This window comes from Peromyscus maniculatus, chromosome 10 (genome assembly GCF_049852395.1).
Source record: "Peromyscus maniculatus bairdii isolate BWxNUB_F1_BW_parent chromosome 10, HU_Pman_BW_mat_3.1, whole genome shotgun sequence".
Taxonomy (NCBI): Eukaryota; Metazoa; Chordata; class Mammalia; order Rodentia; family Cricetidae; genus Peromyscus; species Peromyscus maniculatus.
The window spans coordinates 52,963,527-52,984,381 of NC_134861.1; the positions used below are offsets into that span (position 1 = coordinate 52,963,527).

Below are 20,855 nucleotides of genomic sequence, written 5' to 3' on the forward strand. Positions count from 1 at the left end.
ATTGCCTCTAGTAGAAAAGAAAATTTGAGAGACACATGTGGATCCTGTGAATACAGAACTTATCTATGTTCTGGTCATATTGTTCTCTAGACATTCCCCCACAGGGATTTTGATGCAGAGGGAAAATATTATATTGGAATGAATATTTCTACCATGTAAACCAAGTAAAAAATTAAATACAGATGTGGAAAAGATCTCTGATTTGATTCTAAAAGGAAAATTAAGAATTCATCAATTGAGAGGAATGGACCCAGCAGAAATTGTAGTATCTCTAAATAATAAGGAAATTTCCTCTTTATGGAAAGATACTGAACACTGGCAAAGAGCCTGCAATAATTTTTGGGAGAGATTAACATCTGTTAATTGCCTTGATGGTTGTATTTCTATTTTTGTTTATGTTATTACCTTTCTGCTCTCCTGAACAATACTTGATAATCTTTCCTATTGGATATACTTTTGTATCAGGTTAGAACTTTCTTATTTGGACAAAAGGTGGAGCTGTAGTGAATAGCTGTTCTCTCTATTACCTTGAAACACTGGCCCTAGAGATGTAGCAGGTAACTGTCCTATCTACCTATGACCTTGAAGTACTTGCCCCTGGCACATGGCTTGGGGCTACCCTTAAGGCCTGAGATACACTTAAGTGGCTCTCTTCTCTTGCTTGTGGACTTGATGGTGTGGACTATCTCAGTAGAAAACAGTGTTGGACTGTACCTCTGCATTTTAGGACCCTATGATAAATCTCCCATACTGTAGTGAGTTTTCCTCCCTAAAAAATACTTCACAATTTAAGCAGACTCAGTAGATTTTTCACATTTCCTGTGACCTATAATATGTCCAGCCTGCAAAATATAATAGGGTAATGGTGGCACAGGACTTGTGGGAATAGCTAAACAATGTCTGACTTCACTTAATTACAACTCTATGAGAAGGAACTCATACCCTACACTGCTAGTGTAACCAAGAACCACAAACTAGAAAACACAGAGTTCTAGGGTAAAACCAAACACTATTGATTTAAAAACTGTCATAATCAAATTGACCCCTAATGATAATCTGTTATACACAAATACCAGTGCTTTATGCAATTATCCCCGTCATAATCAGAGAGGCTTCCTTTGGGAGCACATAGGAGCAGATTCAGAGACCTACAGCCATATGTTATGTGGAGAGAGAATCTAAATGGGAGAACTCTATCACATCCTACCCATTAGAGAACAGAGAATCCTACATAGATAGGAAGAGCCAGAAGGACTATAGGACACCAGGAGAATACAGAGTTTTGAATGAACTAAACAAGGTACATATGAACTCACAGAGAGTAAAATAGCAAGGACAAGGCCTACATAAATCTGTACCAAGTCCTTTTTGCATGTATTATAGCTATTATCTTAGTAATTTTAATGAGACACCTAATTATGAGAACAATTGGGTCTCTAGCTTTTTTGCCTGCTCTTGAGATTCTTTTCCTCCTGTTGGGTTTCCATGTTCAACTTCAACATGATACTTTTTGCTTCATCTTATTACATTTTATTTCTTCATGTTCGGTTATTATCTCTTGGAAGCTTTTACTTTTCTAATGAGAGCCAAAAAGAAAGTGCATCTATAAGGGATGGGAGAAGGGGAGGAAATAGAAAGATAAATGGATGGGAAACTGTAATACAGATATATATATATATATATATATATATATTAAATAATCTATTATATATAATAAATAATAAAATAATCTATTTTTCCATAAAAGGAAAATAATATTCATATGGTTCAAAATCAGAACAATATAATGTTATGAACATGTGTATAATTTACTTTCACCTTCGTTCCCATCTACTCTGATTCTAAATTAATAAACTTTTCTGTTAGTTTCTCAAAATATAAATTTTAAAGTCATGAAAAGGAAGGATGGATAGTTAGTGAATATGTAGGATGCCTTTCTCACGATGCTACAAATCGTCTGATTCCATATATAATGACAGACTATCAGAGAAAAGTAAGACATACAGACATAAATAAAAGAGGGACATTTCAGAAGGTGAGTGGCAGGGTTTTATTTTACATCAGAAATTTGTTATGGCAATAAAGGCAAAATGATGCTGTACATTTGTCCAACGAAAGGATATAATTAAAATGAGATTATTTCTGCAGTTACTACTAATCGCTCAGGGAGGATGGGAATGTAGGTTGAAATGTTGTCTTGAAGAAAGCTTTTTTATTCAAATCAAATGGAGACAATCTATGTAGCCTTCAGGAAAATGAGTTAAAGAGAGTATACAATATATTTATATTTATATTTATATTTATATTTATATATTTGGAAAGAAGTGAAGTTCCTTCAGTGGAAGGCAGGAGTTAAGGAAATATGCATGTGATGTAGGCACTTGATATCAATGTTTCTCTTATTGGTTCAGGCTGTCAGCTCTCTAGAAAATAACTGAGGTATAAGTAGTTTGAATATTTTTGTTATTGTCGCTCTTTTTCAAATAGACTGTAAACCTCAACACAAATGGCGTACAAGTAGGGTCCTGTTCCTAGTGAGTAGGGTGGCAGAGAGCAGTAAGATGACGAAGGCTAAACTGGATCAGAGCAATGGCAGAGGAGGGGAGGGGAGGATTTCCTCATTGCAAGTCTCAAGGTTAAGTTCACTGTCAGATTCGCCAGACCTGAGGAAAAGTAGCAAACCTTCCCAGCTACAGCTGAACAAGGCAAGAAAGGCTGATATGTTTAGCTTTTCTTAGGCATGGCAGGGTGAAATGGCACTGTCTTCACCCTGAGTGCATGCAGGGTAATGGGAGATAGGGGTGTGCATGCTGTGTGTGATCACACAAGTAGCAAACGGATGCTTCCACAGGATGGATAGTTGACCCAACATATTCATGTTCGCTGAATTATTCAGTTTGCTCAGTTCTGTGAATGCTGTGGATCATTTGAAATCCTCATCAGGGTAGACACAAAGTGATTGTCCAGATAGCTCATTACACATTCTTTTTCTCTGAGGAAAATCTTCCTTTCACAGATTCTGAATCACTATAATTAAATAGCATTTCCCCATAATGAACCACATTATGGTCTGTTAAGTGACTTTCCACCTTAGAAATGAATTTATGAGAGGAAGCACTTATTTGAAATGTAATAATAATGTCCCTCTGATATTTAATTGGTAATTTATCTTTTTACCTCATAATAAAAGCAGTTGCTTTAAGAAGATCATGTACATTTGAAGATAGATCATTACCTTTTTACCTAAAATTATTCATGTTAAGTCAACAATACTTATATAGTATTTTTACTGGATTGATATTAAATACCTTGTGATATTTAGCTTTTAATTTATACTGTTTGATTTAGAATATATTGCCATATTCCTAGATGATTTCATTCTTAGTTGATATCATTTTATTGGTGTCTTGAATTTGTACTTATATTTTCATTAAAGTGATGGTGACTACTTGCTTCCAGTGTTATTACTCAGAACTGAAAAAACAAAGGTCTGAAATAAAAATTCCACATAAACAAGAGTCAGGTTTAATGCAGAGAAAATGGAAAGGTAATGGTCAACTTTTGAATAAGCAACACTGAAAATTCTCTCTTGATCACACAAATGAAATATTTTCAAAATTCCATTTTCTAAATGTAAAGAGAGCAATGTCATAATTTGCACAACTTGTGGAACAGTCCTGAAGTTCAAACAGTTGGTTGTTCACCTAACAGTCACAGCATAGCTGAGCAATTGGACCTTTTTTTCTGACATCACGGTATATTTTTCCATAGAGTTTATAGCTTCCACCAACTAGACGCAGAACCCTCTGCCATTATGTAATCCAGCAAACAGAGAGGAAGCTTTGGTTTCAGTTTCAGCACCGTTTCTTAATATCTTGGAATCGATGTGTGAGCTATCTTTAAAAAGTCTTATCATCTAATTCTGGTGGTCAGCTAAAAAATAATGGCAGAGGCCTGTATTATTTATTCTTAGGTTTATTTTTCTTTACAGGAAAAAAACTATATTTGTGGTTATCTTGATATTTCCCCCATTATTTGTTTAAGATTATGCTGTGTATGTACTTTTTGAAGGTTTTAGATTATCAGGGTTTCCATCAGGTATTCTGAAATATTTTTAGTGTTAGGTATCCCTTACTACATGCCATACCCTACTATGACCTCCTGTTCCTCAACTAATTGAACTATTTTTCATTATTCACATTTACCCATTCACATAACCTGCCTTCTTTCATACTTCTTTTGAAAGGCATCCTCCCCCACAATGGCCTCTAACTGGTACCTGACTTCTGTGAATATTAAAACTTACGAATGCATGTATAAGGATACAAAGCTGATATTCAAAATATGAGATAGAATATGCAGTGATGGTCATTGTGAGCCTGGACTTCCTCACCCAGAATGGTTGTTTTCACCAGCATCATATATTTACATGTTGATTTCATATTTATTCATACCTGAGTAATTTTCCATTCCATATATGTTCCACATTTCACTATATTCCTAAATTAATAACACATAGGTTGTTTTTTCTTTTGTTGATATTGTACATATAGTAATAATAGACATGGATCAGCAGGTTTTTCTGTAGAAAAATACAGTGTTCTTTAGGAATATCCTCAGATGTGGTATAGCTGATCATAGGAGAGATGTATTTATAGGTTCTTGAGGAATTTCCATGCTGATTTCTAAAATGGCTGCACCAGTTTTCAATTCCATGAACAGTGAAGAACTGCCTTCCTTTACCCAATCCACACCAGTTTTTACAGACATTTAATTGTTTTCATATGAGCTATTAGGACTGGGATAAAATGTATACATATATTTAAAGAAATTTAATAGAGTTACACTACAACAGGCAGAGAATTACCACCCTAGACTCATAAGCTATCAAATGCTTTGTAATGATCATGAATTTTCAAAAAATTCATAGATAATGATTTAAGCTTCTCAGCTATTGTGTCAAATATTCTATATATATATATCTCTTAAATCCATTTTGTCTGTAATATTATTCACATCTGTTTTTCCTTTGTTGTTATAATTGGGTGTCTTGTCCAGTATTAAGAGTGAGATAGGACATTTGCTATCATTGCACTGCTTATTCTGTCTTATTTTAGGTATATTTTTTATGTAAATAGTTGTCCATATATATACATAACTAGTTGTTTATATGTACACATATATATGTATATATATGCTGCAAATAAAAGTATTTATAACTGTTATGTCTTCCTTCTTGATGAATTGGCCTTTATTTTTATATGACATATTCTGTCTAGATTTTTTCTTTTAAATTATAATTTTTCTGGCATAATCACTGTAAATATCATTTTGTTTTGCTTGACATTTCCTTGGGATACAGTTTATTCTTTTTGTATTTGGGCTAATGTGCTCTCAAATTTAACATGGGTTTCCTTTAGACTGTATATACTAGGATCTTGTTGTTTCATACTTAGCCATATACTGTTCTTTGATGAATTTCTTGCAACATGAATATTGATATGTCAAGATTATATTTATTTTGGCATTGTAATATTTCCTTTTGATGATTCCTCTCCCCTACTTTTCTTATTTTGCTGTTTCTTTTTTATTTTATGATAATATTCAGGATACAGCACATTGGGGTATGATGCAAACCATATATTTCACTAACTGTAGGAAGACAGCTTTATTCAAATTCTCTTTCTTAATACTTGTAAGGGATAGGGTTCCTTGAAGATATTATAATGTATCTAAAGCATTGAAGTAGATGTAAAATTACAATAGACAAATCCCCAGGAATATACTTGCCATTTCTCACTCTCTTCTTTATGGAGTATCTAGTGTGCTACTTGCACATTTTTAGGTTACAGGCATTATTCAACACTTTAGGTAACATTTTTGATAGCAGAATTTGAACTGTATACTGAAAACACAGAAAAAAAATCTGAGAACTTGATGCAATAAAAATGAATGATGAAGAAGTCATCTGAGGAGGACTCAGTTGTACTAAGCAACACAGAACTTCTCTGCTGTCGTATATAGGAAGAGGAGTTTATATACAGAATCCTTCCACCCATAAAAATTACATAACTGCTTGCCACCCACTTCATCCTACAATTCCAGGCAAATATTTATGAAACTATATCAATAAAGAGAATGGGAGGTAACAGGGGAAAAACACAGAATTGAACAAGTGAAATTGTTTTGAGCTCACAAAAAAAAAAAGAGGTTAAAGGCGGTACTGGATCAAGTCACTGAAAACATGGGCATGAATGAGACAAGAGGATATGAAAGGAAGCGTTGCATAAGGATGTCTGCTAAGATGCAGGTCACAACCTTGATCTCACATAATAAAGATACTTACTACAAACTATTGATAACTCTTAGATTGCTTTTATGATCTTTGATTTACTTCATATAAAATTGTCTCCATTTTTGGTGTTTTTTAAAATATTTTTATATTTCTGTTATTTTAATTCTACTTAAAGAACTGCAGACAACTTAGCAATGATAAGAGCAGGAGATTATTTTTTAATGAAATGATTAATCAGCCATACTTTGGGTACTAAGTTTTCAAATAATTCTCTAATGAATTTCAGTTAATTACAATGTGTTTTCACTGTGAAGTCCATGTGTAGCCTGTACTGTCAGAAAATCTGATCATAAGTATCATCTTTTCACTGTGTTTATAAAAGTTCACAAGATATAAATAAAAGCTTGGATGACGGTCCAATTGCTCAATGCCTGCTAGCCTAAATACACAAGTCTCTGTGGCTTTCAGTCTACCTTCCAAAATCTTTGTATTTATTTTTTTTGTGTGATTTCAACTAATGTTAACTGTTCTTTGTCTTATTTAAGATTTTTGATAAAAAAATAATTGAATGAAACATCTATTTGTATGACAGGAGAACAATGTCTTTTCATTAGAAATAATTATGAGTAAAACCCTATGATTAATGGTTACTTTTAGAGTTAAAAATTTCTGCAAGTTTAAATTATAAAAAGCTTCATTTCAAAGTTGAAGATTTCACTCTTTGCACCAGCATTTTCACATTGAAATATTTTAGTTTGATGTCAGTAGAAGAATATTTTAGCAAAAATCATCCACTCCATAGCCTTTTATTTCTTTGTTTGTTTTGAGATTGCATTTTAATTACTACATTTCTACCTTTCCGTAACTTCCTTCAAACCTTCCCCTATACCACTAGCCACTCTCAATTATTATTACATGCATATATGTATTTATATATAAATCATTAAATATTCCTAAATATAACCTGTGGAGTCCATGTAGTTACTAATATGTATATTTTCAGGACTGACAAAGCAATTGGTGTGCTCTTCCCTGAGAAGGGTCACCTCCTCTGCTCCCAGCATTACCCAGTTGCCAGTAATGCTTTGTGAAGAGTTGAGACCTTACTGCTTTTTTTCCACCCAGTTTGGCATATCCACTGATATTTTGCTTATATAACTCTGAAATTATATACATAAAAGTAACACCAAAAGACATAATCAGGTTGTATTTATATATTTGTACATGTATATGTTATGTTAATAGTTAACTAAAAAAAAAAAAAAAAAGACCTGATTTTGCGAATAGCAAGGTGTGTATGTTGGGGGCAGGGAGCAGGAATTAGTAGGGAAAAAAGTCAATAGGCTATGTGCTACAGCTGTTTTTCAAAATTGAACAATGAATGTATTGGGAAATATTTGTAATCTTCTAGGCTCAAATTTAGCTAACGTGAAACATGAAAAATTTCTATATTTCCCTTCCCTTTATATGTAAATCAACTTTGCCAGAGATGAAACAAAAGTTTTTCCATAATGGAAGGTCAGGGAGTTGGGAATAAGTTTGTGAATATAGGGAAATTTGGGGGAAAAATGGTGTGAAAGATTTAACAAAACAGTCTGGATATTAAGGTTCCCTGGAACAGTGCTCCACAGAAAATATTCTGATTGCCTCCAATTTCCAAGCTAAATGTTTCCTTACTAGTGTATTGTATACAAATGTGGAATCCTCCTTGAGACTTCTGTTTTCATTTTTGTGCTTCCTAACATTTACAAACTGCATTTCTTTTCTTGAACACCATGCCATGATTTTTAAATAACTAATTACTGACATATTTAACTTCAATTAAACTTAGAAGTAAAAGGTTGTAGTAACTGACACAAATATGGTGGTCTCAGCTCTAAATCCAATTTCTTGCAAATTTTATGAAGTTCCTGAATTTCTTTTTCTAATTTTCCTACATTACCTTGTAGATTAAGTTTTTTTTATCCTTTCAAATTTGCACAGACATATAATAATAGTGCTGTATCTGTAAAATTCCAAACAAGATAACCCAATCTACCCCAACATTTGTATTTTTAAATTCCCTTCTGTGATTCTAGATAATTGGACTATGTTTAGCCTTAGTATTTTCTATGTAATGTTTACTCTTTTATTATGTTTCTCTAATAACATGTTTTAGACATCATGACTGATTTTTTCCTAATTCTCAGTGTTCAACATAATTGACTTCCATATTTTGATAAGACTTGGTTCCATCAACCATGATGTGTTCAAACATGGGATATAGAAAATTGCTAGGGATAAGAATGCTCTTGGAATGATCAGGGTATACTTTGGAATTTCTGACCCAGTAACTTAAAGTATTCATAACTCTGTTTAACACATTAGACATTACAGTTTACCATACCCTTATTTATGTCCTGATATTTTATAGGTAGTAAAGTGAAGCCACATTTTATACACAGGACAGTTTAATATTAGTGAATACTAATGATCATGAGGACTTCATCAGTACAACATTCCACACCCTTCTTGTCTTTCTGAAACTCAAGCATACTATCTTGCCTAAATAATATGGTCATTACCTTGTGAGGACAATTTGCAAGTCCTTACCTGCCGGTTATTCTTGTTAAATTCTCATAAACTGTCAACACTGCTTCATGAATTCTTCATTTTTCCCTTTAGAATAACAAAAATGTTTTATAGTAAGTGTTCGTCATGAATCTATTCACTTATTCAAATACAAATCTAGAGTGAGTGTGGATAATATACCTACTCAATATTACATGGAAAGACATTTTAAATGCCAAGTAGATACTGCCTGGTGTCATATTTATAGTAGTAGCCAGGACAACACATAGCTTTTTCTAGAAAAACAAAAAACAAAAATAGCAGTTTGTACATCAAGACCATGAGCAAATCCTTTATAGACATGTTGTTTAAATGATTTAACAACAAAGTAATGGACAGGTTGCTCGGTAGTTAGGACCATTTGTTGTGGTAATATATTGTGTCCCCCAATTTATTGCGTACCCTGATTTGAGGATCAGAAGGAAAAGCCAGCCACTATATTAAACATAGAAGTATGGCAATGGTAGCACACGCCTTTAATCCTAGCATTCAGATCTCTGTGTTCAAGGCCACATTGGGAACAGAGGCAGATGTGTTGGCACGTGCCTTAAATTTCAACACTAGTTAACCATAAAGGTCTAGAGGTATGTACAGACAAACAGGAAGTGATAGAGCTGGGCTGAAAGAGGAAGTGATGTAGCTGGGCAGAGAGGGGAAGTAAGATGGCAAGGACAGAAAGGCATATAGGCATGGGTATATGGGAGGTAGGTCTCTTTGGAAAATAAGGAGTTGGTGAGGTAAGGTTGGCTGTGGCTTGTCCTGTTCCCTGATCTCTCAGCTTTCACCCCAATATCTGGCTTTTGTTTTTTTATTAATAAGACCGTTTAGCAGTTTGTCTTACAATTTGTTGTCTCACAAAGGACCCAGTTCCAGTTCTCAGCACTTAAATGGTGGCCAGCAATCATCTGCATCACCAGTTCCATTGTATTAAATACCCACTTCTGACCTCCAGAGATTCCAAACTATATGTGGCACACATGTATACATGGAGGAAAAACACTCACACACATTATACAAAAATATATATGATTTTTTAACTGTATAAAAATGTGTATCTGTGAAAAATAGCATTAAATTAAGTAAAGCTGTTTTAACCTTTATTTCTCAGGATTATAATAAGACTTACTAGAGAAACACAATTTAGATGCATTGTTAATATGAAAGTAAAATAATATGAAATATCAGCCAAATATGTTTTCACAAGGTACAATATTTGAGTTATTTTGAAGCTTTTATTCAGAGGCTGAAGAGACATCAAAATATAGTTTTTATTTTCAATTATTCTTGTTTCTAAACCATTGTTCACTTAACAATAAAAATGAATGCAACATAGTTGGGTTTCATTGCACTTTACTTTGTCTAGAATAGATCATACTTGAGTTCTCCAAATAATTTTTTATCCATTTCAATTTCTCAACCACTTTGTGGAAGAAATATTTGAATTCATCAACTTTAGAGAGACATTGAATCATCCTTCAAGTAATATATGATGACATTTTGAGCACAAATATCAAGATTATTATTTTTAATATTAAATATTACCTGAGTGTTTAAAGTGGCTGAGAAGCATATTAATATTAAATATTATTTCTGACATTTTAAAAGGTCAAATATGCTGCGCTTATACAAAAACTATTAGTAGAAACATCAAATTATTATAATTAGCTGAACACTAATTTGGTTCAAAAGTTAGCATTTAGGGAGTTTGGAGTCAATATTTCTTCTCAACAGAGGTCAAGATAATTTCATTGTTCAAGTTTAGCCAATTTTTTTTACCTTTACCTAAAAACACTAATTTAGTATTTAAATGAACTTTCTGGCTAACCAAAATGAGCATTTTAATATTTTCTGGCTTACCACAGTGACCAATGTAAGAATCTACTCTAAATTTCTATCAAAGCCTCCAATAAAAAATTATTATTATTGAGCCAAACTGCACAGAAAAATTCTGTGCGACATTTATTCTTTCTAAGTGAAAGAAAAATTATACTTTGCTGTTCACTGGTGGTGGAATAGACAGAAAGATGCAGAAGTAAGTCCTTGCCTTGGCTTCAAAAATCAGCTGCCTGGTGGCATTTCAAATTTAGTTGACCTATGAGTCTTAGTTGACCTATGAATCTTAACAAATAAAGTATCTTTTATATAAAGCAACAACTGCTAAAATTTTGATGGGCCTTTTATGTGTATTGGTTTTCTTTCAAATATTCCATTTACATTAATATCTTTGTTAGCCCATTTGCCTTTTTTCAATTGTCTTTTTTAAATGTAATCTCTAACTTATCTTTTTTCTCAGTATTGTTCTATGCATGTATGTGGGTTTTTTTGCTGTTTTTGTTTGTTTATTTTTCAGTTGGAGTATAGTGTATTTTCTAGAGGACACCATAAATCTACAAACTTTCAGACTTTAGAAGTGACCAACTACATTCCACCTTAGATGATTCAATGATGGATAAATCTAACATGTAACTGACAATAACATTTTCACCATGTCTTTCTCTTTGTTGTTACTTTTCCATTCTATTTTATATCTTAAATTGGTATCATGGTTCCTCATATTATGTCACATACCAGTCATTTTGAACCTTCCTAAAGTTGTGACCTTCTAATCCAGTTTCTCAGGTTGTGGTGATTCACAACTATAAAGTTATTTTCACTGCATATTTGTAACTATAATTTTGTCACTGCTATAAATTGGGATGTAAAAGTACTGTGTAGCACAAATCTTAAAATAAATAAATCTTAAAATAAATAAAATCTTAAAACCTGGAGCCAGGTATTGGAGTGAATGCTGATAGATCAGAGAAATAGAACATTCCACAGCCAACCTTACCTCGCCAGTTCCTCAGTTGCTCTTGTTTCCTCAAACTGGAAGCCACTTTCTTTTTTTCCGGGCAAATGTTATTTATTAACATGCAATTAAAATATCACCATATTTCAGCACAAATAAAATATCACCACAGCAGTGCTTTCTGATAGTCTTAGGTGACCCCTGTGAAAGAGTCATTTGACCTCCAAAAGGGGTCCTGAACCAGAGTTTGAGGACCACCACCATAGACAACTATAGTTCAGATAGTAATAAGTACAGGAGACTTTTAATTGGTTAACAAACACTGTTTTCTCTTTTTATTTGTGCTGGGATTTTAATTTGCTTTTTACTAGTCAAATCTAAATATGTACTTAAAATAGCAACCATCCAGCTATTCCTATAACTAAAATAAAATATTTGAGCCAATAATAGACATTTAGGCTGCAGATACTGTACTCTTATTTCCCTAGAATAATTCATAAAGTTGTCTTTTATTTACCCAAAGCCATAGATAGGACAGATGCATTGACTTTCTCACTCAAGTGCCTTCATTTTCACATTTATAGAAAGGTCAAACAAAAGAAATAGACTCATTCCATGCTCCTATTCAACTTCTCTCTCTCTGGAAATCCAGGTACCATATTTTTAGGCATATGTTTTATCTATATATACAATATACAATATTTGAATAATTATCAATAGAAAATTATACTTTTAATTATAGATATATTATTGCTTTTAGTTATGTTTATCACTGGTGCACTAAAATATCTGAGAAAAGCAACTTAAGGAAGGATTCATTCTGGCAATTCACACTTAGCCAGAGATCATGACAGGGAATACATTGGCAGCAGTTTGAGACATCTGAACACATTACACTCTCAGTCAGGAAAGAGACGAAAGTCTGTACTCAGTTCACTTTTTCTTTTTCTTCAGTCTACACCCTAGTGCATGTGCTGTTGCTGACCACAGTTAGACTGAGTTTTTCCAACTCAAATACACCCTACACAAACATATCCTCACAGACATGCACACACATGTTTTCTTCTAAGTGACTATACATCTCTTCAAGTTGTCTGTCATGTATAGGGTTTTTATTCACATTTATTTTTTATTTTTTATTTCTTTTATTTTGGGATTTTATTTTTTATTTCCCCTGTCCATTTTTCTCCCTCAAAATCATCCCCTGTAACTCTCCTTGGTCTCTTTTTATTCATAGCATATTTGATTAATTGTTGCTACATGTGTTATATGTCTCTCTGCCTCTCTCTCAATGTCTCTGTCTCTCTCTTTCTCTCATCTGTGTGCGTGTGTATCTCTAAATATAACCTGCTCAGTCTCTCAAATGTCAATTATATCTGTTTTCAGGGCTAATCATTTGATGTTGGGAGCGAATAACCAAGTATTGAGTATACTCTTCCCTGGGAAAGATGATTTATTTCACGCTCATCCTTCTTTAGCTGCCTGTAGCTTTTTGTGTAGGGTTGGGGGCTCATGAGCTCTCCATCTACTATTTTAGCAAGATGGTTGTTGTTGGCCTTGTTCAGCTCTTGTTTAGATAGTCACGCTGTGAAACTTTACATGTGTCACTTGGAACATTAGTAGAAGATACAGTTGTACAGAAAACTCCCTAAGTTTCTGGCTCTGACCACTATTCTGTAGCTGGAAGTTTTCCTATGCCCTGCCTGGCCCACAGCAGCTTATACAATAATCTCTCAGAGGCTTAATATTAATTATGAACTGGTCCATGGCTCAGGCTTCTTGCTAGCTAGCTCTTACCCATTAAATTAACCCATTTCTATTAATCTATGTAACGCCACATGTCTCATTACTTTACCTGTGTTGCATTATATCTTGCTTCCCAGAAGGCTCTCAGCATCTCCTCTGACTGCTTTCTTCTGCTTGTCTCTCTCCTTGGATTCCCCACCTGGCTCTATTCTGCCTTGCCATAGGCCGTAGGAGCTTCTTTATTAACCAGCAACACATATTCGCAGCACACAGAAAGACCATCCCACAGCACTATTCCATCCCCTCTGCTACAATAGTTCTCAGACTTAGGTGCAAAATTTGTCTTACAGATATATACATTGAGTTTGGGCTCCACAACTCTACATTTCTTTTATTATTTGTGGTTATCTGTGATTATCTCCTTCTGTTGCAAAAGAAGTTTCCTTGATGAGGGGTGAAAACTTTATTTTTCTGTGGGTAAAAGTACAAATATATTGAATAATTTGGGGATTATGCTGAAATTCATCAGCAACTTTATGTCCACTTCGAAGATCTGACTTCACTAGCCTGGGATAGTTGTCTAGGTTTCCAAAACCAGGTATGATTTCCTTTTCTTGTTGACCGGGTCTAAAGTCCAACTGCAGAGCTATTGGTTACCACCAAGGCATGCCTGCCCCTACTGTACCCTTCAGGCTATCTGTACCATACTGATTTCTGTCATGGTTCATAGGCTTAAAAGCTAGGTAAGACTGTTTGATTACTTCCTTCCTTTGGAATCTTCCTTTGGTTCCCTGAAAGTCATTCCTGAGCAGAGAGGCATTCAGGTTAGTTCCAGCTCAAGAGCCTCTGGACTCTATGTCTGAAAGTGCTTGGTGTCTACCATAGAGCTTTCATAGTTCCATCTATTTGCCAGCAAAGTTAATGATTTCCTTATTCATTCTCATTTGATAAGCATCTTGTTTAGTTGTCTTGTCACTGAAGGCCAAGATCTTATATCTCCAGGTTTGCTATAGGCTCACAATATTTTCATATGTTCCTTACTAATAGTTTTACCTATTCTCTATACATCTCTTTTGAATATGGCTCACTCTCTGTCTCTAAGCATTATACACTTTATTACTGGTGTTTGGAAATTTGTGTATGCATTTAGAAACCAGGGAAAATAATAACACCTAATAACATTTTCTATATAGTTAATAGTATTGTCATCATTTAGTGTTTCAAATTTGGTTGGCTAATTTTAGCTCAACCTGACACAAGCTAGAGTTATTTGACACGAGGGAATTTCAATAGAGAAAATGTCACCATTTGATTGGCCTATGGGCAAGTCTGTGTGCATTTTTTGTTACTGTCTTTCCTTCTTGTTTTCCTTTCTTTGTTTTTATAAATAAATAAGAATTCAGATACCCATCTTCCTTCCTCCCTCCCTCCCTGCCTTCCTTCCTTTGCCCCCTCCCTTTCTCTTTCTGTCTGTCTTTCTTTCTGATTTATTTTTGTTTTAATGTCCATTCGTGTTTTACCTATGTGTGTGTTTGTTGCGAGTGTCGGATATCATAGACAGCTGTGAGTGGCCGTGTGGGTACTGAGCATTGAACCCCTGTCCTCTGGAAGAGTAGCCAGTATTCTTGACCACCTCTGAGCCAGATGGTTCATCTGTGAGCTCCCAGCTCATTGTGAGCATAAGCCCTGAACTAGTGTTTCTGGATGCTTCTGAGTAAGCCATGAAAAAAAAAAAATCTGAGTAAGCTATAAGCAACACTCCACATGATCTCTGGATCAATTTCTGCCTCCAGGTCCATGCTTGAAATCCTGCTCTGAGTTTCCTGGACAAAAGTAATTCTATCCTCCCCAAGTTGCTTTAGGGTGTGGTGTTTTATCAAAGCAGTAACTAAGACATGTTTTTTAAAAAAATTGGTTTAAAATAACCTTATTGTATGTTCTCCTGTTTTTAAAGCCTCAAATTTTCACTTTACAGTTTCTACTATTTCACTTCTCCAAAGGCTTAATCTAAATGAAAAGTAAAGAATGGCAAAAAGAATATGATTTTATTGCCAGGCATAGTAGACTCCGTCACCCTGTGCTCTGCAAATATTTGGAGACTATTTTTTGTTTAGCTTTGTTTCAGCATATTGTTCTTAAAACACCCTTATTATTTTAAAATAAAATCATGTATTTATAGATACTCTAATCCACACTTATATTTCTCCATGTCCCTCTCCATAATACTGAGCCTATAAAAAAGAAGTACTTTTGGTTTCCTGAGTATGCCTTCAGGAGCCCTCTTTGCAGAATGGACAGTATATTCAAGTTTCTTGCTGTTTCAATTCACCGAGGATTAAAAAGATTTTACCTGGTTACAATAAACGGAATGAATATGGGATATTTAATCGAGAGCAGTCCTCAGGCCTTATAGTTTCCTCTTTTTGTTGAAATTTAATCTCATTTAACCAGTGGGAATGGAACACAGATTTTTCCCAGAAAGACTAGGTTGCTCTAATTTATAGGGATTTTTTATTTAAATGAAATGAAACTACAAGGCACATTTTTACTTGATTTGTCTCAAAATGTTAGCATTTTTATATCTCTTGTTTTCCCCAGGGTTCCACAGAATGAGCAACTTTTTAAAACAATACTAGAATATATATTTCTATATTCAGTATCAGTGTTAGGAGCCTGTCTCACATAGCATCTCTGAAAAACTCATTTAATAAAAGTGAAGTATTTACAGGGTACTAATATTTGTTATACTATAGACATGTGCCTCACACCTTATATCATCCTTATTATAATAAACTATGGCCCTATACAGTGTCTAGAGCATAAAAGAGCTAAGAGTAAAGCTGACATAGTTTATGTCCTTGTCGTTATGATTGCCTTTAACATCATTTTCAATCATTAAGTAATTAATCGGGGAATCTATAAGGAAATATGTAATTATAGGAGGAATTTGAGATGGAAAGAAAGGAGAGGAACAAAAAAACCTAAGGTTCTTCATTAAAAAATAAATTATTTACATAAAAAACCTCACTGAGTCTACTTAATAAACCTCCCAAATAATTTTACAATGTTGTTGAAGTAAAGAACAGTGTATAACGTTGCCTTTTATGTGTTTAAAAATGTAGTATGAGTAATCAGTTTTTATAATTAAAATGTACACAATAGGTACAGCGTAAGAAAAAGGAGTTTTGATTTCTGCATAAATAATAAATACAGGTATCATTGAGATCATCCAATAAAGTGAATGAATGTAAATATGGATGATGCCACAAAATATATACTAGTGTGGATTACAGATCACATAAAAATGAAAGCTAAGTTCAATGTAAACCAAAAATTCGAATAAGTATTTGGACACTTAAAATCCACAAACTTAATGCAAGACATCAAATTTTATGATCCCTACCTTCTTAATCTAAAAGAAATTGGCACATTCATTTTAATTTAAGAACTCCTAAAATCATTATGGCAGTAAGGTTGAATTCACGTTTAATTAATTTGTGCTTTCTATAAATCTATGATGGAAGTTTATGAACTTGACTTAGCTATGGACCAATCATACCATGCCCTTAAGGAGATGGGTGTTATTACTGGGTGACCAAATATGAAAATGGACAATGACCACAATATAAATAAAGAAATGGTTTGCTCTATATGCTCACTGTTCATTCTCCACAGAAAACTCTCCAGAAAGCCAAACCATAACCTGTACTTTAGAAGACCAGTTGAAGAAGCACAACCAGTTAGGAAGTCAGGTATGTGCAGGAACTAATCATAAAATATCTTTTCTACCCTACTTCCAGCTTCCCATTCCAGGAATACCCAAAGTTTGTTGAAAGACATTTTTTTTTCTGTAAAGCCTTCACACTCTCTTTTCTACCTTGGTGTCTCCACTAAATATTCACAATCATGGCTTCCTCCCATTCAAAACCAAACTGGAAAAAAAATCCCTCTGCTTGTAACTTCATGGTCCCTCTTCTGACCATTAACAGCTCTTTAGTTTATAAACATTTGTAAAGTAAGATTTAGTCTGTTAAGACACAATGTTTGTTCTGAAGTCTAGTGGAGGCTTTTCACTTCTTTTGGCAACAAGGGACACTAAAGGAAATCATGGCTTCTGGTGCCCGCTCCAACATAGGAATAGGTTGACCTTTGTAATCTTAATCTACAATGAAGGGAGCTATCACAGAGGAAGGGAGTGAAGGAGGGAGAAACATGGAAAAGTGAAAATGAAAATACCCTCTAAAATTAATCAAAAACTGCTGTGTGATATTCTGTGTGTCCTGTGGGAGTCCGTGCTTGGGTTCCTTGTGGCTTTACCCAGCAGGTCCTCATAGTGGATGATTAGGACCATGGGTCTGAGTTCAGGTGTCTGAGATGGTCTGCACTTGGCTGTGCTAGGGGATGGTCTGTATGTCAAGTTGCTCTGATTGGTCAATAAATAAAACACTGATTGGCCCAAGGCTAGGTAGGAAGTATAGGTGGGACTAACAGAGAGGAGAAATAAAAGAACAGGAAGGCAGAAGGAGTCACTGCCAGCCGCCACCCTGACAAGCAGCATGAAAAGATGCCAGTAAGCCATGAGCTACCTGGCAGGGTATAGATTTGTGGAAATGGATTAATTTAAGCTATAAGAACAGTTAGAAAGAAGCCTGCCACGGCCATACAGTTTGTAAGCAATATAAGTCTCTGTGTTTACTTGTTTGGGTCTGAGCAGCTGTGGGACTGGAGGGTGACAGAGATTTGTACTGACTGTGGGCAAGGCAGGAAAACTTTAGCTACAAAAAAACCCAATGCTGTAGAGAAAACCATTAGCCTAAATTTAAAGGGACTGGCCCATTCAACATCATTTACCACATAGATTTTCTTCGCTGAGCTGAAGCAGTGAGCAGTGTGTACACTTAAACGATGACATCAGTACTGTCTTTTTGATGTTTAGAGTTATAAAATCTTGAGAACGTCCAGCCTTACCTTCTGACAGGTTAACAAGGTACAGATTCTCTTATGACCCTAAGAGATTAAGGGAAAGCATGTAAATAGGTTCAGAGTCTTTTTAAGAACAAATGTCCATTCTCTAGTGCAAATAACTTTACCAGAGCACAAAAGAAATAGAAACACTATCCAGCTGATAGGGAATTCTAACCCTTCAGGTTCGCCAAACTTCCTGTCCAACTAAGGGAAGAAAAGTATTCTGCTGAGGCATGTCCAAGCCGCTCTCCCCGACATCAAGGATGTGTAAGGTGTCCCACCATAGGTAATGGACTCCAAAAAGTCAGTTCTTGCACCAAGGATAGATCCTATCACCACAGTCAGGGGCCTCTCAAACAGACCAAGCTGCACAACCATCTCACCCAAGCAGAGGGCCTAGTCCAGTCTCATGCAGGCTCCACAGCTGTCGTCCAAATTTCATGAGTTCCCACTAGCTTGGTTTCTGTTATATCTGTAAGTTTCCCCAACATGGTCTTGATGCCCCTTTCTCATAGAATTCCTCTTCTCTCTCTTCCACTGGACTTCCAGAGCTTGGCCTGGTGCTGGGTTGTGGATCTCTGCATCTATTTCTGTCAGTTACTGGATGAAGGCTCTATGATGACGGTTAGGGTATTTACCAATTTGATCACCGGGGCCAGTTCAGGAACCCTCTCTGCCACTGCTAGTAGTCTAAGTTAGGGTCCTTCATATGGACTCCTGGGAACTTCCTTTGCACAAGGTTTAGGTGGGTTGGGGGGAGGGGAGGCTGGAAGGGGAGTGGAAGGAGGGATGAGGGAGGGATCTGTGGTTGGCATGTGGAATGAATAATATTTCTTAATGAAAAGAAAAAATAAGACAAGTGTTCCAAAAGAAAACCTTTGCCACCTCAAAGCTGGCCATAAAAATAGCAGGAATCCAATGCACTAATAATTGAGTATCATTACAAAAACAGGAAGTGAGATTGAACAAATTGTTCTTCCTGGAGAACTGTCCATAGGGAAGTCAACTAACTTCATGAAAGGCAGCCAAGAACAGCAGAAAACTGGGAGTTCTTTGGTTCTTACAACAGCAACAGATATTAAAGTTGTACCATTTCTCTTCACTAGCATAAAGTTTCATTCTAAGGTCCTACTTATCTGACCTAGATTCCTATCCAAAAAAAAAAAAAAGACAAATTATGACAAAAGGTAGACCAACACAGACTATAGGAAAATAGCAATCATGAAAACCAGACTGGAATATGGCAGGATTATGATTACAGACAGAGAACTTAAAATAGCTATGATTAATATATTGAAGTTTATAATGTACATGCAGATAATATGTAAAACATATGGTAATATAGGCAGAAAGAAATTCTAAAAAAAATGAATGAAAGGAAATGTTAGAAACTAAACGCAGAGTAAGAGGATGAAGAATGCCTTTGATAGGCTTTTTTTTTTCAGTAGAATGCAGCAGTGAACATCAGTATAGAGCAACATAATCAAGTATAATTGAAATTTAAGAAGGATACCAAAATAAACAAAAATCTAAAAACAATAAGATAACATGAGCAAAGACAATAGTACAATATAATACTGAAAATGTGTAAAAAGCAAGCTTTCTGTTTCATCCTTAAAATATATGTAAGATGACCAGACAACTGATAGAGTATACCAGGGGTAATTGTTCTGTTGAATTGGCAGGGTGTTTGGAAGCTATGTGGTATATATAGAGAGAACTTTGAAGATTAATAGGACTGAAGCACAGCTTGTATAGAAATAGTAGAAAATGAAGCTTAGAGGAATATGGAGTTTAATTGCACTGAAGCACAGCTTGTGTAGGAAAAATAGAAGATGAAGCTAAGAATGAGCATTTAATGGTTCCATTAACAACATGAGTGAGACATAAATTTGAGGCATTGAGAAGCAGGTATGCTTTTGATCACAGAGCAGTAATTAATTAGCTGAAGTTCTTTAAAATGAACTTTGGAGGCAGATAGGAAAGAAAAATGATCACAGTGAGTGATGTATTTATATCATTTTCATATTTCCTTTTCTGCCTTCCAACTTCTCCTGTTTCATCCCCCATTCCTGCTCAAATCCATCACCTTTTCTTAACATTTTTTCTGCTAGGTTCCTAAGTTTCCATTGAGAATTTTTTCCCTGTGCCTATATGTTGAAACATATTCCCTGCTTTTTCCTCTAAATGTGTCAGGGTATCAAATCTTAGATTGAAGTCCTTGACCTAACTGGAGTGTTTTTGTTTGTTTGTTTGTGTTTTTGGATTTTGTGTGTGTGTGTGTGTGTGTGTGTGTGTGTGTGTGTGTGTGTGTGTGTGTACCAGGGAAAGCCTGTTAAGGATATAGTTTCTCTCTTCTTGAAATAGTCTTTGCGATTGGAATAACCCAGATAAAGAAAGACAAGAGACAAGGGCCACTTTTTCTCTCTCAAATGTATAAGGTTTCTCTGG

General features: G+C 34.9%; 1 long non-coding RNA gene across 1 annotated transcript in view; it reads right to left on the reverse strand.

The window, feature by feature from the left end:
- Positions 1-5,787: 5,787 nt before the first annotated feature.
- Positions 5,788-20,855, reverse strand: part of LOC143267520 (uncharacterized) — a 29,103-nt gene continuing 14,035 nt past the window's right edge. The window contains exons 2-3 of the long non-coding RNA XR_013042657.1: positions 8,888-8,953; positions 5,788-5,905 (exon numbers count right to left, since the gene is read on the reverse strand). This is a non-coding gene — a long non-coding RNA (uncharacterized LOC143267520). The remainder of the gene's footprint in view (positions 5,906-8,887; positions 8,954-20,855) is intronic.